At 44.5% G+C, this 24,033-nt stretch overlaps 1 pseudogene; it reads left to right on the top strand.

Moving 5' to 3' along the window:
* The first annotated feature begins 215 nt into the window (after nucleotides 1-215).
* LOC142311999 (uncharacterized) overlaps nucleotides 216-24,033 on the top strand; it is a 67,996-nt pseudogene continuing 44,178 nt past the window's right edge.

The following is a 24,033-nucleotide window of genomic DNA, read 5'->3' as shown; positions in this document are numbered from 1 at the left end:
GAGGATATTACACCTCACCCTAGAGATCCTCTTCCGGCTTACTGGAGAGGTGAGAGATTCTGATGACGTCACATTACATCATTCTTATCTATGGGAATAACAGATGGACAGAACTGGAGAGGTGAGGACTCTGGAAATGTCTGTAGTGAGATTTATTAATGTGTCTCTCCATAACCAGGACTACACAGTATTGAAGAAGACCTCTAGTGAGCGCTGTCAGGACCCTGTGTCTGAGGGATGGGGAAGACCCCTGAGCCCAATCACGGGGCCTCCACCTCACCCCCTGATACATGAGGACATCAATGACCAGAAGATCCTAGAACTCACCTACAAGATGATTGAGCTGCTGACTGGAGAGGTGACACTGCTGGGAATGCTGGGACATTATACAGTAACGCTATGAAGGGATCGGGGGATGACGGTATCATTATATGTGTCAGGTTCCTATAAGGTGTCAGGATGTCACCGTCTATTTCTCCATGGAGGAGTGGGAGTATTTAGAAGGACACAAAGATCTGTACAAGGACGTCATGATGGCGGTTCCCCAGCCCCTCACATCACCAGGTAATAGTCAGGACTAAATACACACTGCCTTTAATTATATGAATATAAAACATGAATTCAGTCCCTGTCTGTGTTTCCTCCAGTTCTATCCAGTGAGAGGACAACACCAGAGAGATGTCCCCGTCCTCTTCTTCCACAGGACTGTAAACAAGAAGATCCCAAAGTTCCTCACAATCACCAGGTAGGTGGAGAGAAGGAGTCATGAAATCTCCCTTATGATGGCTGTGAAGGTTTTGTGTTCAGTTATGTTATTTCCAACAGTATTATACACTGAATGGACAACTCATTAGAGACACTTTCACACTCCCATCTGACATTCATTAGACACATGGCTGCAAAGTTTTTAAAAACTTTTTTTACTTAGTCCCTCTATGGGACTTTTACTTTAATTACTCTCATCACTGGTATAATCCCTTGAAATGCACAAGCAGTAGATTATATCTGACAGTGTGACACTGACAGAAGCCTTTTAGACCATGCTGCTGGAGCGCATTCAGACTCCTTAATGCTGTGATCGATATTGATAGCTGCATTTAGGGGGGTAAAACAGCCATTGGCGGTGTCTGTGACAGCCAGAGCTCGACTATCACTTAAGCTGACCCCCTGGCGCCAATCATGCATGCACAGAACCATGACATACTGAACCTGTACGTTATCAAACTGGAACCCCTATCTGACTATGAGCTATAGGTATGTCAGATGTCATGAAGTGTTTAAACCGTGTCCAAATACAGTCATCATTCCTTAGCACAGATTGGGCAGAGCAGCAGACGACCAGTCCCAGGGTCAGCTCTGTCCAACGGAAAACAAAAAGGAAAAAGCTTTGTGACACAAGAAAGTTGAAATGATATCACTGAGCAGTGAAAAATATTATCTATTGATATGAATCTTGATTAATGATGGGAGGGTCAGAATTTGGCGCAAGTAACATTAATCAATGCGCCTTTTCTATCACGGGTCAACAGTTCAGACTGGTGGATATGGAGTAATATTTTTTGGCACATTCTGGAATCCTATGATAACTGTGGATGGATGTTTGGACACTCGGTCTTACCTATGTATTGTGACTGATCAAGATTGTCCCTAAATTGCAGCTGTTTACTTTCTGGTACAAGGATAATAACCCGTGTCATGTAGCCATGGATTACTTCCAATGTTAGCGTCGCTTGGGCTAAGGTGTCTTATTGGGAACCAGGCATGAGTGTAACGGGTTCCTCTGTGTGTCTGTTGTTCACTTCTGTATGTGTCTAGCTTTAATGACTGAATACTATAAGATGTAAAATATAGACAATAAAGATTGCAGTCCATGTTTTGAAACCAAAAAAAAAAATCTCAATAATATAACACAGAAATATATATGTACTAGAAGGTGGCCCGATTCTACGCATCGGGTATTTATAGAATTTACGTATTGTGTAGTTAATGTATGATTTTTGTATATATATATATATATATATATATATATATATATATATATATATATATATATATATATATATATATATAGATGTTGTTGTTAGCAAGTGTTTGTGTAGGGCGCTGTACATGTTCTGGGTGTGGCGGGGGGTGAGAGCGGTGTTGTTTGTGTGTTGCGTTGTTTGTAGAGCGCTGTGTGTCTGTATCATTGTGTATGTGTGTTGCGCGGTTTGTGTGTATGTGTTTTGGGGGGAGGTATGTTTTGTGCAATGTGTGTGTTGTGCGGTATGTGCGTATATTTGTGTGTGCCGCGGTGTTTGTGTGTTGGGTGTTGTGTGTGTGCGGCGTTGTGTGTGTGGGTGTCTGTGTAGGGCAGTGTTTGTGGTTCCCAGTGTGTGTGTGGTGTGTTGTGCAGTGCGTGTGTGGCAGTGTGTGTGTGTGTGTGTGTGTGTGTGTGTTTTGGGGGGAGATGCGCACCCCCCATCATGCTCCATCCCCGATACTGCGCACCCCCCATCGTTCTCCATCCCCACTCCCCATTGTGCTCCATCCCCCATGCTGCGCACCCCCCATCGTGCTCCATCCCCCATGCTGCGCACTCCCCATCATGCTCCATCCCCCATGCTGCGCACCCCCCATCGTTCTCCATCCCCACTCCCCATTGTGCTCCATCCCCCATGCTGCGCATTCCCCATCGTGCTCCATCCCCCATGCTGCGCATTCCCCATCGTGCTCCATCCCCCATGCTGCGCATTCCCCATCGTGCTCCATCCCCCATGCTGCGCATTCCCCATCGTGCTCCATCCCCCATGCTGCGCATTCCCCATCGTGCTCCATCCCCCATGCTGCGCACTCCCCATCGTGCTCCATCCCCATGCTGCGCACTCCCCATCGTGCTCCATCCCCCATGCTGCGCACCCCCCATCGTGCTCCATCCCCCATGCTGCGCACCCCCCATCGTGCTCCATCCCCCATGCTGCGCACCCCCCATCGTGCTCCATCCCCTATGCTGCGCACTCCCCATCGTGCTCCATCCCCCATACTGCGCACTCCCCATCGTGCTCCATCCCCTATGCTGCGCACTCCCAAACGTGCTCCATCTCCCATGCTGCGCACTCCCCATCGTGCTCCATCCCCCATGCTGCGCACTCCCCATCGTGCTCTATCCCCCATGCTGCGCACTCCCCATCGTGCTCCATCCCCATGCTGCGCACTCCCCATCGTGCTCCATCCCCATGCTGCGCACTCCCCATCGTGCTCCATCCCCCATGCTGCGCACCCCCCATCGTGCTCCATCCCCCATGCTGCGCACTCCCCATCGTGCTCTATCCCCCATGCTGCGCACTCCCCATCGCGCTCCATCCCCCATGCTGCGCACCCCCCATCGTGCTCTATCCCCCATGCTGCGCACTCCCCATCGTGCTCCATCCCCATGCTGCGCACTCCCCATCGTGCTCCATCCCCCATGCTGCGCACCCCCCATCGTGCTCCATCCCCCATGCTGCGCACTCCCCATCGTGCTCCATCCCCCATGCTGCGCACTCCCCATCGTGCTCCATCCCCCATGCTGCGCACTCCCCATCGTGCTCCATCCCCCATGCTGCGCACTCCCCATCGTGCTCCATCCCCCATGCTGCGCACTCCCCATCGTGCTCCATCCCCCATGCTGCGCACTCCCCATCGTGCTCCATCCCCCATGCTGCGCACCCCCCATCGTGCTCCATCCCCCATGCTGCGCACCCCCCATCGTGCTCCATCCCCCATGCTGCGCACCCCCCATCATGCTCCATCCCCTATGCTGCGCACTCCCCATCGTGCTCCACAGTCACACATCAGACATTAAACACGCACACATCTGATCGCATATACTCACACACACACCCCACTTCTCCCTGTGCCCACCGGTGGGCGGTCCAAGCAGCTGTGCTGCACACCGTGCTCCTCTGCCGACACTCACAGATCCGATCGCATACACTCACACACACACACACTCACACACATCCAATCGCATACACTCACACACACACACTCACACCCGATCGCATACACTCACACACACATCCGATTGCATACACTCACACACATCCGATCGCATACACTCACACACATCCGATCGCATACACGCGCTGACACAATCACAACATCCGGAGATACCACATGCTTCCGGTCATGTGATCCTCCGGCAGGTCCTGGAAGATCACTGCACAGTATCGCCGCCGAGAAGCAAGCGATATCACGGGATGTTGTGAGTATGTGGATGCGATCTGGTGTGTGTGTGTGTGTGTGTGTTGTGTGTTGTGTGTTCGTTCCGCCGCAGGACCTTGATGCGCTCACCTCGTGTGGGGGGCGGAGCCTGGGCGATCGGCCAATCCGTGCGGGGGGTCGGAGCCTGGGTGAGGAGAGCGGCCAATCCGTGCGGGGGGGGCGGGGCCATGGCGAGCCCAGCGGCCAATCCGCTGTTTGTCACCGTAACGACATGGCCAATCCGTGCGAGGGGGGGCGGACCCAAGGCGAGGCGAGTGGCCAATCCGTGCGGGGGGGAGGAGCCAAGGTGAGGCGAGCGGCCAATCCGTACAGGGGGGCGGGGACATGGCGAGGCCAGCAGCCAATCCGCTGTTTGTCACCGTAAGGACATGTCCCGGGACACAATTTTGGAGCAAGACAGACAGACAGAATAAGGCAATTATATATATAGATAGAGAGAGACAGACAAAGAGAATAGGAACTTCATAACTTGGAAATAAAATATTCTGTTTCCAATAGAGGTTCATAACCTACAGTCATGGTCAAAAGCTTTGAGAATGCTACAAATATTAATTTTTACAAAGTCTACTGCTTAAGTTTTTCTAATGGCAATTTGCATATACTCCAGAATGTCATAAAGAGTGATCAGCTTAACAGCAATTACTTGCAAAGTCAATATTGGCTAAAAAAATGAACTTTAACCCCCAAGACACATTTCAACATCATTGCATTCCTGCCTTAAAAGGAGCAGCTAACATTGTTTTAGTGATTGTTCCATTAACACAGGTGTGGGTGTTGATGAGGACAGGGCTGGCGATCAATCAGTCATAATTAAGAAAGAATGACACCACTGGACACTTTAAAAGGAGGCTGGTGCTTGGTATCATTGTTTCTCTTCAGTTAACCATGGTTATCTCTAAAGAAACACGTGCAGCCATCATTGCTCTGCACAAAAATGGCCTAACAGGGAAGAGTATCGCAGCTACAAAGATTGCACCTCAGTCAACAATCTATCACATCATCAAGAACTTCAAGGAGAGAGCTTCCATTGTTGCCAAAAAGGCTCCTGGGCGCCCAAGAAGGACCATCAAACGCCAGGACCTGATCTTAAAACTGTTTCAGCTGTGGGATCGGACTACCAGCAGTGCCGAGCTGGCTCAGCAATGGCAGCAGGCTAGTGTGAGTGCTTCTGCACGCACTGTGAGGCGGAGGCTCTTGGAGCAAGGCCTGGTTTCAAGGAGGGCAGCAAAGAAGCCACTTCTCTCCAGAAAAAACATCAGGGACCGACTGATATTCTGCAAAAGGTACAGGGAGTGGACTGCTGAGGACTGGGGTAAAGTCATTTTCTCAGATGAATCCCCTTTTCGATTATTTGGGACATCTGGAAAACAGCTTATTAGGAGAAGAAGAGGTGAGCGCTGCCACCAGTCTTGTCTCATGCCAACTGTTAAGCATCCTGAAATGATTCATGTGTGGGGTTGCTTCTCAGCCAAGGGAATCGGCTCACTCACAGTCTTGCCTAAAAACTCAGCCATGATTAAAGAATGGTACCAGAATGTCCTCCAAGAGCAACTTCTCCCAACTGTCCAAGAGCAGTTTGGCGCCCAACAATGCCTTTTCCAGCATGATGGAGCACCTTGCCATAAAGCAAAGGTGATCACTAAATGGCTCATGGAACAAAACATAGAGATTTTGGGTCCATGGCCTGGAAACTCCCCAGATCTTAATCCCATTGAGAACTTGTGGGCAATCATTAAAAGACAGGTGGACAAACAAAAACCAACAAATTCTGGCAAAATGCAAGCATTGCTTATGCAAGAATGGACAGCGATCAGTCAGGATTTGATTCAGAAGTTGATTGAGAGCATGCCAGGGAGAATTGCAGAGGTCCTGAAGAAGAAGGGTCAACACTGCAAATATTGACTTGCTGCATTAACTCATTCTAACTGTCAATATAACGTTTTGGTACTCATAATATGATTGCAATTATATTTCTGTATGTGATGTAAACATCAGACAAACACAATTAAAAAGCAGAGGGCAACAGATCATGTGAAAATATAATTTTGGTGTCATTCTCAAAACTTTTGTCCATGACTGTATACTGTTTCCAGCTGTTACATCCAGTAATTTTCACTGGCCCTCGAATTTTCATGACAGTATTTTCCTTGACTCTTTGTCCATGATGTCCACTTTCTTTGGTCAATGTCTTTTCTTGGCTATCTAGATTATTGTAAACTCAAAGTCAAGTTCATACTTTCCTCAGACATTTCTTCCATGGGATCTTTATGATATTCCATCTTCTCCCCATTCAGGTCCCTACAATATCAGATCCTCGCAGTGCAGATCTACTATATAATAGAATTTTCCTAATTGACCCGTCAAGGATGGATAAGGACAGGGACAAGATGGCGGAGAGGATATTACACCTCACCCTAGAGATTCTCTTCCGGCTTACTGGAGAGGTGAGAGATTCTGATGGCGTCACATTACATCATTCTTATCTATGGGAATAATAGATGGACAGAACTGGAGAGGTGAGGACTCTGGAAATGTCTGTAGTGAGATTTATTACTGTGTCTCTCCATATCCAGGATTACACAGTAGTGAAGAAGACCTCTAGTGAGCACTGTCAGGACCCTGTGACTGAGGGATGGGGAAGACCCCTGAGCCCAATCACGGGGCCTTCACCTCACCCCCTGATACATGAGGACATCAATGACCAGAAGATCCTAGAACTCACCTACAAGATAATTGAGCTGCTGACTGGAGAGGTGACACTGCTGGGAATGCTGGGACATTATACAGTAACGCTATGAAGGGATCGGGGATGACGGTATCATTGTATGTGTCAGGTTCCTATAAGGTGTCAGGATGTAACCATCTATTTCTCCTTGGAGGAGTGGGGGTATTTAGAAGGACACAAATATCTGTACAAGGACGTCATGATTGCGGTTCCCCAGCCCCTCACATCACCAGGTAATAGACAGGACTAAATACACATGGCCGATAATTATCTGTATGTAAAGAATTAATTCAGTCCCTGTGTGTGTTTCCTCTAGTTCTATCCAGTGAGAGGACACCAGAGAGATGTTCCCGTCCTCTTCTTCCACAGGACTGTAAACAAGAAGATCCTGATGTTCCTCAGGATGATCAGGTAGATGGAGAGAAGGTGCCATGAAATCTCCCTATGATGTGTAGACGGCTGTGAAGGTCTTGTGTTCAGTCTTGTTATTTCCACCAGTATTATACACTGAATGGCCAACTAATTAGAGACACTTTCACACTCCCATCTGACATTTATTAGACACATGACTACAAAGTACAGCATAAATCAGTGTTCAGAATGGGAAGATTGAGCAATCTCCATTACTTCATGTACTGTCACTGTCACAGCTCGAGAAGATGAAACAGACACATAACTTAAGTTTCCAGCAGTTACATCCAGTAGTTTTCGCTGACCCTCCATCTTTCCTGATAGTACTTTCCTTATCTCTTTTTCCATGTAGTCCTCTCCTCTATACAATCCATGTCCTGGCTTTGGCTATCTAGATATTTGCAAACTCCAAGTCAGGGTTATACTGTTGTCCTTGTCGTCTCTGGGTCCCACAAACACTTGGCTACCTTTCTGGACCTTCAGCTCAGATCCACTAGATTTTCTTTTTCTACTTGTTCACCTATTCTGTGATCTGGTCCCACATTTTACCAGCTGTACTCCAGTGTCTTGGCCACTTATCAGTAGTCAGTTAAGGAGCACGCTATCCTCATTCTTTCTTGTCACACACCCTTGCTTCTCAGTCTTTCCCATCTTCTTTCTTCAACTTGAAATTTACAACTAAATTCTAACAGCACCCAGGGGCATATTTATAGACTAAACCTTTTATCTTCCAGATTTTTTTCACACCTAATATTATAATGTCTCAAGTACCAGCAATGAGCAGTGCTGCCATTGTAGCCCCACTGAACGCCTCAGGGTGCTACAAGGTTCTGCATCCCCACAAGGATGCAGGTCCTACCCCCTTAGGGACCCTGAGATCCAGTGCCGGTAACACCAAAAACCCAGGTAACCCCAGTTTTTCTCCAACAATACCCCATACAATGGTACATAGCTAGGGTGGGACCAATGGATGGCCGCCTGGAGGTGGAGCCAGACCAGTCCACTAGTTGACCAAGTGGGAGGGGCAGACTTTGGACAGTAGTAGTGAGTAGTGTGTGTGTGAAGGTGGACGTGAAGTGACGTTCTGGCGCGGGTTAACGGTGACCTGGTACCCAGGAGAAGTGGTTGCTGGTGGAGTACTCCCGAAACTATGCCGACCTGTTAACCCCTGCACAGCATGGAGACCATCAAGAACCTTGCTGACCCTAAGAATCCGAAGACTCAGTAGCAAAGGGAGAGCTGGGGACAGAAGCAGAGACTTCATCCCCACAGGGTTCACGCTACCGTCAGGAGGACAGAAGTGGACAAACCACAGGACGGGGACCCCCAGTTGTTCCATACCACTTACCAAAAACAGGTGCAGGGGAAGAAGATACCAGAGAACCAAACTGGCACTGGAACGAAGGGGACCTAGAGGTACCTGCTTGCTGTGAGTAAAACCAGTTGCACTGAACTTTGGTGTGGACTCCCTTCTTCTAGCAACCGTCACAACACTTATCCACTGGGGCCTGGCCCTGCTTGCGGAGTGCCTACCAACTAAGCTGCAAATAACACCATCCCCAGTAGTGACATCCTGCAGCGGCGGCTCCCTACACTTAGCTGCAACACCGCAAGTGGCATCACATGTGAACATTACCTTATTCTCCCCCTTTAACTATCCCTTTACAAAAAGGGCCCAGGGCACGGAACCGGTTAACGGCCACTACCGTGACTTCCCCAAGACCTACACTGCCCGTGACTGAGTACCCCATATTCCTGGGTGCGACACCATAACCTCACTCTACAGAGCTCCACATAGGAAACGTGCACTACAGTTAGTCTATTGTGTATATATATACAGTACAGGCCCAATGTGCTATTAGATGGGTGTCTGTAATAATGTGGCCACTCAGTGTATGGTTTATACTTGGTGGAGATGACAGGATAAAGCTGACCATAGACATTAGATGTTGTCTGGATCTTCTCACAATTTTCTGGTTATGGAGACTGCTGATTGGAAAAAGAACCCAATAGATTGAATTTTGTTTAATCTTTTATTGTTTTTCAAAATCATTTCACCAAACTTCTCCATCTGGCTGTGATTATTACAATATTATTTTCAGGGTGAAGATCTGACCCATATTAATACTACAGAGACATATGTGAGGGGTGATGAGCGGTGTAAAGAGGAGATTCCTACAGATAACCGCACAGGTGAGTAGTGACCACTAAATGCAGAGAAGTGTAGAGATGTTTGGGAGCTGGGCTTTGAGAGGGATAAATAGATTCACACATATTGTGGAGGGGGGCCAACTCAGAGGCTTCCCTCAGTTGCAAGCGGAGTTTGGGATCCAAAATTCGGAGTTTTATAAGTACTTGCAACTGAGACATGCCTATCAGGCAGAAACCTCTATTACGGGTAGAGCATTGGAGCAGAACAAAGTCATGCAACGCATAGCAACCTCTAGAGGCTCAGCGGGAGTGATCTCTCGTTTATATTGGGATCTATTATATTTGGTGCAACGGAATTGTCCAGTAAACGTAACAGAAAAATGCGAACGAGCTATAGGACCTATTGAGGACAACCAATGGGTAGAAATTTTAGAAAGAATTCCTAGTCTATCATTGGGGGAGGCATACAGACTGTCACACCTGTACGTTATTCACCAAGTATATCGCACTCCTAGATTCCTGTTTGATTTTGGAGTTAGAACTGACCCCTTCTGCCCGCGATGCAAAATATGTTCCACAGATCTATTACATATGATGTGGTCGTGTCCTGATATTGAACATTACTGGAGAGAGGTGACAGAGATAATCAATAGAGTATATATGGTAGAGACGAGCTTAACTCCCTTTGTATGTATTCTGGGATACGTGGAGGATTTACCTTTGGAGGAGGAGGGCAAAGTGGCCGTATCTAGACTATTATATATTGCCAGGAAATTAATCGCTCAACACTGGATCTCGGACTACAGTACTACAATATTTGAATATGTCAAAAAAGTTAATTGGGTGATAAATGTGGAGAAAAGTATATAATCGGAAAAGAAATGGCGTCATCAAATTTGAAAAAATATGGGCACGATGGATAGATGGGTCAGGGTTGGCTTCGAGGGAACTGATTAGGTTTAGATTGGGCTTACTCTAAATTGATAACAAGGGGAAAAGGGCTAGAAATTTCTGCAGAACTTATCTATAATGATGGCGGAGGTTTGGGGAGAAGAGAGTAGTATGGGAACAGGTTAGATTCTTCATCAAAAATGACATTTAAATGTGTACAATGCCAAAAAAAGCAAAAACTCAAAGAAAACCAAAAGTCTAATTGGATTAATTGATAAATGTAATAATGGTACTTAAGGGGTACTTCACACACAGCGAGATCGCTACTGAGATCGCTGCTGAGTCACGTTTTTTGTGACCTCATTAGCGATCTCGCTGTGTGTGACACTGAGCAGCGATCTGGCCCCTGCTGTGAGATCGCTGCTCGTTACACACAGCCCTGGTTCGTTTTTTTATTGTTGCTCTCCCGCTAATAAGCACACATCGCTGTGTGTGACAGCGAGAGAGCAACAATCCTGAATGTGCAGGGAGCAGGAGCCGGCGTCTGACAGCCTGCGGTAAGCTGTAACCAAGGTAAACATCGGGTAACCAAGGTGGTTACCCCATATTTACCTTCGTTACCAGCCTCCGCAGCTCTCACGCTGCCAGTGCCGGCTCCTGCTCCCTGCACACGCTAAGTTAAGCGGTGTGAGCTGGTAACTAAGGTAAACATCGGGTAACCATACCCGATGTTTACCTTAGTTACCAGTGTCCGCAGCTTCCAGACGCCGGCTCCGTGCAAGCGCAGCGTCGCTTGCACGTCGCTGCTGGCTGGGGGCTGGTCACTGGTCGCTGGTGAGATCTGCCTGTTTGACAGCTCACCAGCGACCATGTAGCGATGCAGCAGCGATCCTGACCAGGTCAGATCGCTGGTCGGATCGCTGCTGCATCGCTAAAGTGTGAAGGTACCTTAAGAACTTGTGTCTAGGAATGTGTGGAGCTGCAGATTTGACATTATCTCTCCTTTCTACAAGTCTGTTTGTTTAATGTTTGTTGGGAAGGGGAGGGGAGTGTTGGGAGGGGGGGTAGAGGCTGGGTAGCCTCCAATGTTTATTTGGTTGTAACTTGTAAAACTTTAATAAAAACATTTTAATAAAAAAAAAAATGCAGAGAAGTCACAGGTTCTACTCAAGCGGGCTTTACACGCTGCGACATCGCTAATGCGGAGTCGTTAGGGTCACGGAATTTGTGACGCACATCCGGCCGCATTAGCGATGCCGTTGCGTGTGACACCGATAAGCGATTTTGCATCGTTGCAAAAACGTGCAAAATCGCTAATCGGCGACACGGGGGTCCATTCTCAAAAATCGTTACTGCAGCAGTAACGAAGTTGTTCCTCGTTCCTGCTGCAGCACACATCGCTGCGTGTGACGCCGCAGGAACGAGGAAGCTCCCCTTACCTGCCTCCCGGCCGCTATGCGGAAGGAAGGAGGTGGGCGGGATGTTACGTCCCGCTCATCTCCGCCCCTCCGCTGCTATTGGGCGGCGGTTCAGTGACGCTTCAGTGACGTCGCTGTGACGCCGCACGGACCGCTCCCTTAGAAAGGAGGCGGTTCGCCCGTCACAGCGACGTCGCCGGACAGGTAAGTATGTGTGACGGCTGTTGTGCGACACGGGCAGCGATTTGCCTGTGTCGCGCAACAGATGGGGGCGGGTACCCACACTAGCGATATCGGGACCAATATCGCAGTGTGTAAAGTAGCCTTTAGTCACTGGATTGTAGAATAATTATACCTAGATGTTCAATATTTTTTGGGTTGTGTTCTCATGGAACATTTTATGCGTAGTTTATGCTTTAAAATTTAGGGACTGGCATTGTGCACACTAGTAGTAATGAAGGGGTATGATATGGTAAGATATAGATGTGCTAGACACTTGGTGAATTCGGCACATTTTCTCAGTGGTGGGTGCTTTTCTGCTCCTTGCCAGAAATTGTACTCAAGTTAGGGATGGACTGGAGCAACATCTCTGATGGGAGTAAGTTATGCCACTGCAGTTATACAACTTGTGATTCATTTGGCAGACACCACCAGGCCTTTTTCATTGCTGCACCCACATTGGCGGAGCTGACTGAGACTGGCATGAAAATGCCAAAAATCACAAAATTTTTTCAAAAACTTCACATTGGTTCACTGTATCCATTGAACATTTCTGAGCTGCTACAGAGGAGATAACTATTTCTAGTCCGGCCCATCACAGGTCACCCTGCTCAATGGATGTCTCTGAATATACTTTTGAAGCTTGTTAGTGTCGGTGACCTCTGATATGTAAGGCTGAATCATTACCAGTCACCCACAGGCTTCACTGTACTTAAAGTCCTGGGAGATACAATGTGTTGTATGGACTGTGCCATTTTCTGAATGGATTGCTCACCATCGTAAGATCTACACCAGGGGTCTCAAACTCGGCTGGGTGTATGGGCTGCACAGAGGAAAAAAATAATTTGGGGGGCCGCATTCTTTGTAGGAAAAAGTGACATTTTTATTGGTACCATATATAATATATTTTATTGTTTTTTACACACCTTGGGATCACTGATTTTGAACATTTTCACTTGTTCATTATAGCAAACGTGCACATTCTTTGTTTAAATATAAACATTTTTTTTGGTTTTACATTTTATTCCTTTCCTGTAACTAATAGTGTTATAATTAGTACTATATAGAGATTTTCACCAACATCTTTTAGTAATGCTCTCCATATTGTTGTAACATGCCCATCCTTGTCCCCTTGTAGTATTGTGCCCCATCCCACAGTAATGTGCCCATCCTAGTCCCCATCCCACAGTAATGTGCCCATCCAGTCCCCATCCCACAGTAATGTTCTCATCCTTGTCCCCATCCTAAAGTAATGTTCCCCATCCTTGTCCCCATTTTGTAGTAATGTGTTCATCTTTGTCCCCATGTTATAGTAATGTGTTCATCCTTGTCCCCATCCTATAGTAATGTCCCCAATCTATAGTAATGTGTCCATCTTTGTCCCCCATCTTATAGTAATGTTCCCCAATCCTTGTCCCCTGTAGCAATGTCCCCATCCTATAGTAATGTCCCCATACTATAGTAATAATGTCCCCATCCAATAGTATTGTGCCCATCCTTGTAATGTCCCAATCCTATAGTAATGTCCCCAGCCTTATCCCCATCTCATAGTAATGTGCGCACTTTGTCCCCACCCTGTAGTAATGGGTCAGCAGCTCCCCTCACCTTCCACAGACGCCGGAGTGAAGCTGAGGGGAGTGGTCTGCGGCCCCAGATCCACAGTGATTGGAGAGATCGGTCACAAGGCCGGTCTCTCCAATCAGAGCTGGGGACGGGTGAAACACAGGTCACCCAGCTCCAGCCAATGATCAGGGCTACAGCTGCACTGATCTTGGCTGGATTTCAATGTTTCAGCGATTTTCAATGGCTGAAACATTAGTGGCTGTGATTGGCTGAGCGGCGTTCGTCAGCCAATCACAGCCTCCATAGCTCCGGGGAGGAGACACCATTCCTCCTGAGGTCCCCTCCTCCCCGAATCTAAGGTATTATTTTGCAGCGATCGTAGCCACCGGGGCTGCGATTTCGCCATGACGTACTGGGTACGTCATGGGTCCTTAAGTACCAGGGAGCCATAACGTACCCAGTACGTCATAGGTCGCTAAGGGGTTAACGTCCAACACACACACACACACACACACACACACAAACCATTCTTCTCACCTGTCCCGCGCTCCGTCAGCTGCCTCATCTCTGCTTCGTGCGGCCCCCAGGCCCGTGCCCCCGTTCACTATCGCGGCAGGTGCAGTATCACTGTCAGTGATTTATGTCGGATGATTGTATTGCCGGCGTGAGAGCGCACCACCAGCAACACATTCATCTGACATAAAGTGCAGACAGTGGCTGCGGCCCCTGCACCTGCCGCGATAGTGAACAGGGGCACGGGCCTGGGGGGCGCACAAACTACCCTGAGGGGCCGCATGCGGGCCGCGTATTTGAGACTCCTGATCTACACCATTCTTATGAAAACAGGTCTAGTAACTTTCTATTGTTTATCTCTTTTATTTTTATGGTATTATTATTATTATTATTTATTATTATTAAAGCACCATTTATTCCATGGCGCTTTACATGTGAAAAGGGGTATACATAATAGGGGCATGTACAATAGTCTTGAACAATACAGGGCACAAACTGGTACAGTTAGAAAGAGGACCTTGCCTGCGAAGGCTCACAGTCTACAAGGGATGGGTGAGGATACAGTAGGTGAGGGTAGAGATGGTCATACAGTGCTATAGCGGACTGAGGTTTATTGCAGGTTGTATGCTTGTCAGAAGAGGTGGGTCTTCAGGTTCCTTTTGAAGATTTCCATGGTAGGTGAAAGTCTGATGTGTTGGGAGAGAGTTCCATTGTATGGGGGCTGCACAGGAGAAATCTTGTATGCGATTGTAGGAAGAGGAGATAAGAGGGCAGGAGAGAAGGTGATCTTTTGAAGATCAGAGATTGCGTACAGGTATGTATCGGGAGACTTGGTCACAGATGTATGGAGGAGACAGTTGTGGATGGCTTTGTATGTCATGTTTAGGGTTTTGAACTGGAGTCATTGGGCAATGGGAAGCCATTGAAGGGATTGGCAGAGTGAAGAGGCTGGAGATTAGTGGGGGGACAGGTGGATTAGTCGGGAAGCAGAGTTAAGGATAGATTGTAGGGGTGCGCGAATGTTACAGGGGAGGCGACAGAGCAGGAGGTTGCAGTAGTCCAGGCAGGAGATAATAAAGGGCATGCACTAATGTTTGTGCAGATTCTTGGTTAAGGATTGTATGGTTATGTGACTGTATATACAGTATCTAGTCCCTTTTGTAATATATTTTGTATACTTTTATAAGCACTGCCTAATTGTTGGATTAAATATATAAAATTAATATCTTCATTCCTCTTGCTCTATAAATATAAAGCACCCCCCTCACTAGAGTCTCATGAGTCCCAGTATTACCAGTAGTGGGTGCCAGCAATAAACGACTGGTGGTGGCAGCTGGTTTTCTTTGGCTATTGTGGGAGCTTGGCGGTGGTGACCAAAGTGTTTGTGTGTGCGTGTGTGTGTGTATACATATATATACACATATGTATGTGTATATATGTATGTGTGTGTGTATGTATGTGTATATACAGTGCCTACAAGTAGTATTCAACCCCCTGCAGATTTAGCAGGTTTACACATTCGGAATTAATTTGGCATTGTGACATTTGGACTGTAGATCAGCCTGGAAGTGTGAAATGCACTGCAGCAAAAAAGAATGTTAATTTTTTTTTTTTTTAAATTGTGAAAAGTTTATTCAGAGGGTCATTTATTATTCAACCCCTCAAACCACCAGAATTCTGTTTGGTTCCCCTAAAGTATTAAGAAGTATTTCAGGCACAAAGAACAATGAGCTTCACATGTTTGGATTAATTATCTCTTTTTCCAGCCTTTTCTGACTAATTAAGACCCTCCCCAAACTTGTGAACAGCACTCATACTTGGTCAACATGGGAAAGACAAAAGGAGCATTCCAAGGCCATCAGAGACAAGATCGTGGAGGGTCACAAGGCTGGCAAGGGGTACAAAACCCTTTCCAAGGAGTTGGGCCTACCTGTCTCCACTGTTGGGAGCATCATCCGGAAGTGGAAGGCTTATGGAACTACTGTTAGCCTTCCACGGCCTGGACAGCCTTTGAAAGTTTCCACCCGTGCCGAGGCCAGGCTTGTCCGAAGAGTCAAAGCTAACCCAAGGACAACAAGGAAGGAGTTCCGGGAAGATCTCATGGCAGTGGGGACATTGGTTTCAGTCAATACCTTAAGTAACGTACTCCACCGCAATGGTCTCCGTTCCAGACGAGCCTGTAAGGTACCTTTACTTTCAAAGCGTCATGTCAAGGCTCGTCTACAGTTTGCTCATGATCACTTGGAGGACTCTGAGACAGACTGGTTCAAGGTTCTCTGGTCTGATGAGACCAAGATCGAGATCTTTGGTGCCAACCCCACACGTGACGTTTGGAGACTGGATGGCACTGCATACGACCCCAAGAATACCATCCCTACAGTCAAGCATGGTGGTGGCAGCATCATGCTGTGGGGCTGTTTCTCAGCCAAGGGGCCAGGCCATCTGGTCCGCATCCATGGGAAGATGGATAGCACAGCCTACCTGGAGATTTTGGCCAAGAACCTCCGCTTCTCCATCAAGGATCTTAAGATGGGTCGTCATTTCATCTTCCAACAAGACAACGACGCAAAGCACACAGCCAAGAAAACCAAGGCCTGGTTCAAGAGGGAAAAAATCAAGGTGCTGCAGTGGCCTAGTCAGTCTCCTGACCTTAACCCAATTGAAAACTTGTGGAAGGAGCTCAAGATTAAAGTCCACATGAGACACCCAAAGAACCTAGATAACTTGGAGAAGATCTGCATGGAGGAGTGGGCCAAGATAACTCCAGGGACCTGTGCCGGCCTGATCAGGTCTTATAAAAGACGATTATTAGCTGTAATTGCAAACAAGGGTTATTCCACAAAATATTAAACCTAGGGGTTGAATAATAATTGACCCACACTTTTATGTTGAAAATTTATTAAAATTTAACTGAGCAACATAACTTGTTGGTTTGTAAGATTTATGCATCTGTTAATAAATCCTGCTCTTGTTTGAAGTTTGCAGGCTCTAACTTATTTGCATCTTATCAAACCTGCTAAATCTGCAGGGGGTTGAATACTACTTGTAGGCACTGTATATATAATATATATATATATATATATATATATATATTCTGAAGTTTTGGATTTTCTCTGGTCGGTTGCTGATCAAGGATGGAACCTGATGTGTATATCCTATTCAATGTGAGAGCGGCCGATCACCTGCCTAGTGGCAATAGTATCCATTGCCTCATCCATCACATGATCGGTAGTATCGGTCTCTGTTGGTGACAGTAATGGGGTATCTTTGTTTTCTCACTGACAAATTGGTGAGAACTAGTGGAGTGCTTGTCTTGACACCATGGCTTATGAGTACATGACCAATCTGCTCCAATGGGCTTTGCTCTTAGCTATAGTGCTTGCATCTGTCAGAAAATGTCTGTAATGGAATCACCTTATAAAACTGATTTATAGACCCCTTTTTATGAGTCTCCTCTGAGCATGTAACTGAAATTGATTAATGACAGACATAGTGAAACCCAAACTGAAAAGATAGCTACAATAGAGAAGTGAAAATTTTAAATGACATAACCTGGTGGCCTAACATTATAATCTATCAGTCACTCTTTAGTGGTGGTGTAGCTGTTTTTCTCTGACATAAAGTCAAAGTAGTTCTCTTATACCATTTACAGACCAATGTAGTTTCCACTGGAAATTTCTACTTGCCAACTCCTTCTGAGAAATAACTTTTATTTATCCTGCCTTTTGCATTATACTATCCGTAACGTTTTTTTCAAAACATGGAATATAAGATAAGACACTATTAGATCAAATATGAAACCTTGAATATGAGACTATAAGACTGGTTAATACAAAACAAAATGTAGAACAAAGCAAAAAGAACATTGGACCACTGATATAATAGGGTTAATCTCTTAGGCTGAGTTCACATGTCATGTCATCATCCGTTAGAACAGATCTTCCAGAGATCCGTTAGGAAAAAAGTTGTGCAAACACAACTTTGTTTGTCCGTTGTTAATAACTGATGTCTGCCAGATCCGTATTTTTAATATGGCAGTCTACGGAGAATGGATCCATTAACGGATTGCTATGTATCTTCCATTTGAAAAGGATCCTGTAAGAAAGAAATTGGACCCTTCACAAATGCAAGAAAAACAGATGACTAAATAGCAATCCGTTAAGAGATCTGTTCTCCACAGACTCGCATGTTAAAAAAACAGATCCGACAGACTTCAGTTATTTAACAATGGACAAAAAAGTTGTGTTTGCACAACTTTTTTCACAAAAGATCTCTGCATAATCCATTCTATCGGATGATTACAGGACATGTGAACTCAGACTAAAGGCCACTTCACACACAACGATATCTCTAGCGATCTCGTTAGCGATGTGACACGCCCAGATCGTTGCTACGATTTACCGAGATCACTCATAGGTCATTTTGTAGCGGTCACACGTACCCATCTCACAAACGACGCTACATCGTTCAGTGATATATTGTTTGACCAAGGAGGTCGTGTGAACACCGTCACACAGCATTCTTCCCAACGATTCTGGCAACGACAGAGGCGTATAATTGTCCATAGCATACACCCTGGCGTGTGATTGCCTCGCCCTCTCCACACCCCAACTTCCATACTGTCAGAATCTCCTCCGGTTTTCTGTTAAGTGATTGTTTGTCTGCGAAATAAAAGGCCGCTTCTGCGGCTGCCCCATGTGACGCAACCACCGATGCCGCACGCGTGATATGTTTTGTGTGTGTGTGTGGCATTCTTTACGCCTTTCTCTGTTCTCCAAGATATGTTTGGGTTTGTTTTTTTTTAAACTAAAAAAAAAAACAAAAAACAAACACATGCGGCCAACATGTGCTCACAGGTGTATAAACATGTGAACAATGCAGGATAGGGCTCAGTGTTTTTTAACTCCGGAAGTATGCACAAACACAAGGTCTAAAATTCATTTTAAAACAAATATGAATCTACTCAAAAGTTGCAATCAACCAGGACAAAAGATATTAGACAAAAATGAAATAACACACACATCACAGCAGATCTCTGTAATGAAACGCACACAGGACCGCGGGCAGCCACAAAGGACTTCAATGAAACTTTGTGCCCGCATAATCAACCATGGCTGCCAAATCAGAATGCAGTTGGGACCACCAATCTGAGCGGAGGAGGCGGGGAGCATTGCTCGTAACGACACGTCCGCGTCACTGATGACGGACACACTAACGATGTTCGTCGTTGGCAGGGGGACAAACGTAGCAATATGTCTGCTGCATTCTAAACGACGAACAATATTTTGAAACTGAACGAAGTGTCAACGATCAACAATTTTCGCTATTTTTAAGATCGTTCGGAGTCGCTCGTAGGTGTCACACGCAACAACGTCGCTAACTATGACGGAAGTGCGTTACGAAAACTGTGACCCCGACGACATATCGTCAGATAAATCGTAGCGTGTAATGGGGCCATTAGTCTGTCAACAATCTAATTGTATTGCAGTTTGCATGGAAATGTTATAAAGTATATAATAATATAAATAGTAATATAATTCCAATGCAAGGTTACTGAAAAATAATAAAATAATTTTTATTCCTGGCAGATAACTGTACCAGGAGTGAAGAGGGACGTCTGATATTCTCAGATTTATCAGCAGATAGTTTTGGTATCACACCAAATACTTGTGAAGAACATGTATACCAGAACATTATACCAGATACACCTCAAGCCCCTCTCAGAAAAACTCTATTATCTGATCCGTTTCAACATGTCCTTTCTTCTGCTTCATCAAAGACAAATATGAAAAACAAAAGTCATAGAAGGGCTGTTGAACATGAAATAGCTTACAAAGTGGAGAAACCATTTTCATGTTCAGAATGTGGTAAATGTTACAATTCTAAAACGAGACTTCTATCCCATCAAAAAATTCACACAGGGGATAAACCATATTCATGTTCAGAATGTGGGAAACATTATAATGAGAAATACAAACTTGTAATGCATTACAGAATTCACACAGGGGAGATGCCATTTTTATGCTCAGAATGTGGGAAATGTTTTAGATACAAATCAAGTTTTATGAAACATCAGAAAATACACACAGGGGAGAAGCCATTTTCATGTTCAGAGTGTGGGAAATGTTTTAATAGGAAAGCTAGTCTTCTTAGACATTACAAGATTCACACAGGGGAGAAACCATATTCATGTTCAGAATGTGGTAAATGTTACAATTCTAAATTGAGACTTCTATCCCATCAAAGAATTCACACAGGGGATAAACCATATTCATGTTCAGAATGTGGGAAACATTATAATGAGAAATACAAACTTGTAATGCATTACAGAATTCACACAGGGGAGATGCCATTTTTATGCTCAGAATGTGGGAAATGTTTTAGATACAAATCAAGTTTTATGAAACATCAGAAAATACACACAGGGGAGAAGCCATTTTCATGTTCAGAGTGTGGGAAATGTTTTAATAGGAAAGCTAGTCTTCTTAGACATTACAAGATTCACACAGGGGAGAAACCATATTCATGTTCAGAATGTGGGAAACGTTATAGTGAGAAATCTAAACTTGTAATTCATCACAGAATTCACACAGGTGAGGAGCCATTTTCTTGCTCCAAATGTGGGAAATCATTTAAACAACAATCAGTTTTAATTGTACATCAGAGAATTCATGCAGTGAATAAGCTATTTTCATGTTCAGAATGTGGGAAATGTTTTAATCGGAAGGCAAATCTTGTTTATCATCAAAGAACTCGCACATGTTCAGAATGTGGAAAACATTATAGAGAGAAATGCAATCTTGTTAAACATCAGAAAACGCACACAGGGGAAAAGTCATTTTCGTGTTTAGAATGTGGAAAGTGTTTTACAAAGAAAAAATATCTTGTAAAACATCAGAGAATTCACACAAGAGATAAGCCATTTTCATGTTCAGAATGTGGTAAATGTTTTAGAGAGAAATCAAATCTTTTTAGGCATCAGAAAATTCACACAGGAGATAAGCAATTTTCTTGCTCAGAATGTGGGAGGTGTTTTAACCAAAAATCATATCTTGTTAAACATCAGAGAGTTCACACAGGAGAGAAGCCTTTTTCATGTTCAGAATGTGGGAAATGTTTTAGAGGGAAATCAAATCTTGTTACACATCACATAAGTCACTCAGGCAACAAATCGTTTCCATGCTCCAAATGTGGGAAATTGTTTAAATCTCAATCACTTTTAATTGTACATCAGAGAATTCATGCAGGCCAGAAGCCATATTCATGTTCAGAATGTGGGAAATGTTTTACACTGAAACAGCTCCTTGTTAGACATCAGAGAACTCACACAGGGCAGAAGCCATATTCATGTTCAGATTGTGGGAAATGTTTTACATTGAAACACCACCTTGTTAGACATCAGAGAACTCACACTGGAAAGAAGTCATTTTCATGTCTCAAATGTGGAAAATGTTTTACAGAGAAATACAGTCTTCTTAGACATCATTTAACTCACCCAGGAGAGAAACCATTTTCATGTTCAGAATGTGGGAAATGTTGCAGTACTGAATCAAGACTTGTTATACATCAGAGAAGTCACACAGGGGAGAAACCATATTCATGTTCAGAATGTGGGAAATGTTTTCCAGAGAAATCTAATCTCGTTAGACATCAGAAAAATCACGCAAGGGAGAAACAATTTTTATGTTCAGAATGTGGAAAATGTTTTAAGTTGAAATCAGATCTTGTCAGACATGAGAGAACCCACACAGGGGAGAAGCCATTTTCATGTTCAGATTGTGGGAAATGTTTTTCTGATAATTCTGTTCTTATTAGACATCGGAGAACTCACACGCGGGAGAAGCCATTTTCATGTTCAAATTGTGGGAAATATTTTAATCGGAAAACAAATCTTCTTACACATCTGAAAACTCACATAGGAAAGTAGCCATTTTCTTTTTTTAATTGTTTTATTGACAAAATGTAAAATAAAAATACAAGTTATAGTAAAGTCTTCAAAAGAAAGGGCAAATAATTTAGAGCAGTAAATGATTATTAAAAATGTACACAATTATGATTGACTTGTTATAAAAAAAAAATTGTATCCAAATAATACATGTATATACTTGTATATGAACATAGTTTACATTTCGAGAACTTTACATTATATTATATTTACATTATAACTGTAGCTTAACTCCTTCATGACCGGCCATATTTTCGCTTTCCGTTTTTTTCTTACGCCATTCTTCTTCTCAGAGACGTAACTTTTTTATTTTTCAGTCACTATGGTCATGTGAGGGCTCATTTTTTGCGGAACAAGCTGTACTTTTAAATGAAACCATAAGTTTTACCATATAGTGTACTGGAAAACGGCAAAAAAAATCCAAATGCAGAAGAATTGCAAAAAAAGTGCAATAGCACTATTGTTTTTGAGATATTTTATTGACTGTGTTCACTATATGGTAAAACTGATGTGTGGGTGTGATGCCTCAGGTCAGTGCAAGTTCGTAGACACCAAACATGTATAGGTTTACTTTTATATAAGGGGTTAAAAAAATTCGGAGGTTTGTTCAAAAAAAGTGGTGCACGTTTTACGCCATATTCCGTGACCCATAGCGTTCTCATTTTTCGGGATCTATGGCTCAGTGAAGGCTTATTTTTTGTGTCTCGAGCTGACTTTTTTTTAATTAAATGTTTTTATTAAAGTTTTACAAGTTACAACCAGCCTCTACCCCCCTCCCAACCCTCCCCAACAAACATTAAACAGGAGCTGACATTTTTAACGGTACCATTTTTGCACAGATGCTTTGTTTTGATCGCCTGTTATTGCATTTTGCACAAAAGTTGTGGCGACAAAAAAAGTCATTTTGGCGTTTGGAATTTTTTTGACGCTACGCCGTTTACTGATTAGATTAATTGATTTTATATTTTGATAGATCGGGTATTTCTGAACGTGGCGATACCAAATATGTGTATATTTTTTATTTTTTTAACCCTTTAATTTTCAATGGGCCAAAAGGGGGGTGATTTTAACTTTTAGGTTTGTTTTTTTTTATTTTTTTATTTTACTAGTCCCCCTAGGGGTTTGGCGTCGCATGTGCAGGCAGGTTCTCCACTTCCTCCCATGCTCAGGTAATTTACCATCCATACCTCCTTTCACTCTTTCTACATCCATTTACACTATGTCACCACGTGGGTAATGTGATGCAATGTGCTTTAGCCATTTGTGCTTTATTTTCTCATTATTTATCTCCACACCTGCTGCCTTGTGGCAAATACCTCCCCTTCCCTCCCCACCCCTATTTTTAATCAATGAACTTCCGGTATCGGGCGGTAAGTAAAAGTTGACCACGAGCGCCATTATAATGGCGCTGTCCCATATTGACAACGGTACGGGCAGATAACGATTCTGTGAAAATCAGCTGAGAAGTGCGCCGATCGTGGCATGCTGCTGGCGGCAGACCACGGGCAGTAACATTATGACCGCTAGGACGTAATATTACTGCCCGTGGTCGTTAAGGGGTTAAAGGGAACCTGTCACCAGGTTTTTTTTCCTTATGAGCTACAGCCACCACCAGTGAGCTGTTAGGCTATGTTCACACGTTGCGTTTTTTACCGCGTTTCTGCAGCGTTTTTGGCAGCAGCGTTTTTGGGCAAAAAGGCATGCGTTTTTGTTTTCCAGCAAAGTCTATGGGAAAAGCAGAAATCCTGTCTGCACTTTGCTTTTTTTTCTGCAGCGTTTAATTTGCATATTTGTGGTCAAAAACCATGCTGAAAAAGAAGCAGCATGTCAGTTGTTTTTGCCATTTCTGCAGCGTTTCCTTAACATTGGAGTCAATGAGAAATGGCAAAAAGCAACCAAAATCACAATTCCTGCGTTTTACATGCTTTTTACCTGCTTTTCAACTGCGTTTT

The sequence above is a fragment of the Anomaloglossus baeobatrachus genome, chromosome 5 (assembly GCF_048569485.1).
Source record: "Anomaloglossus baeobatrachus isolate aAnoBae1 chromosome 5, aAnoBae1.hap1, whole genome shotgun sequence".
Taxonomy (NCBI): domain Eukaryota; kingdom Metazoa; phylum Chordata; class Amphibia; order Anura; family Aromobatidae; genus Anomaloglossus; species Anomaloglossus baeobatrachus.
Note: the sequence above shows the minus strand (reverse complement) of the source record. Positions and strands in the feature narration are given on the sequence as shown.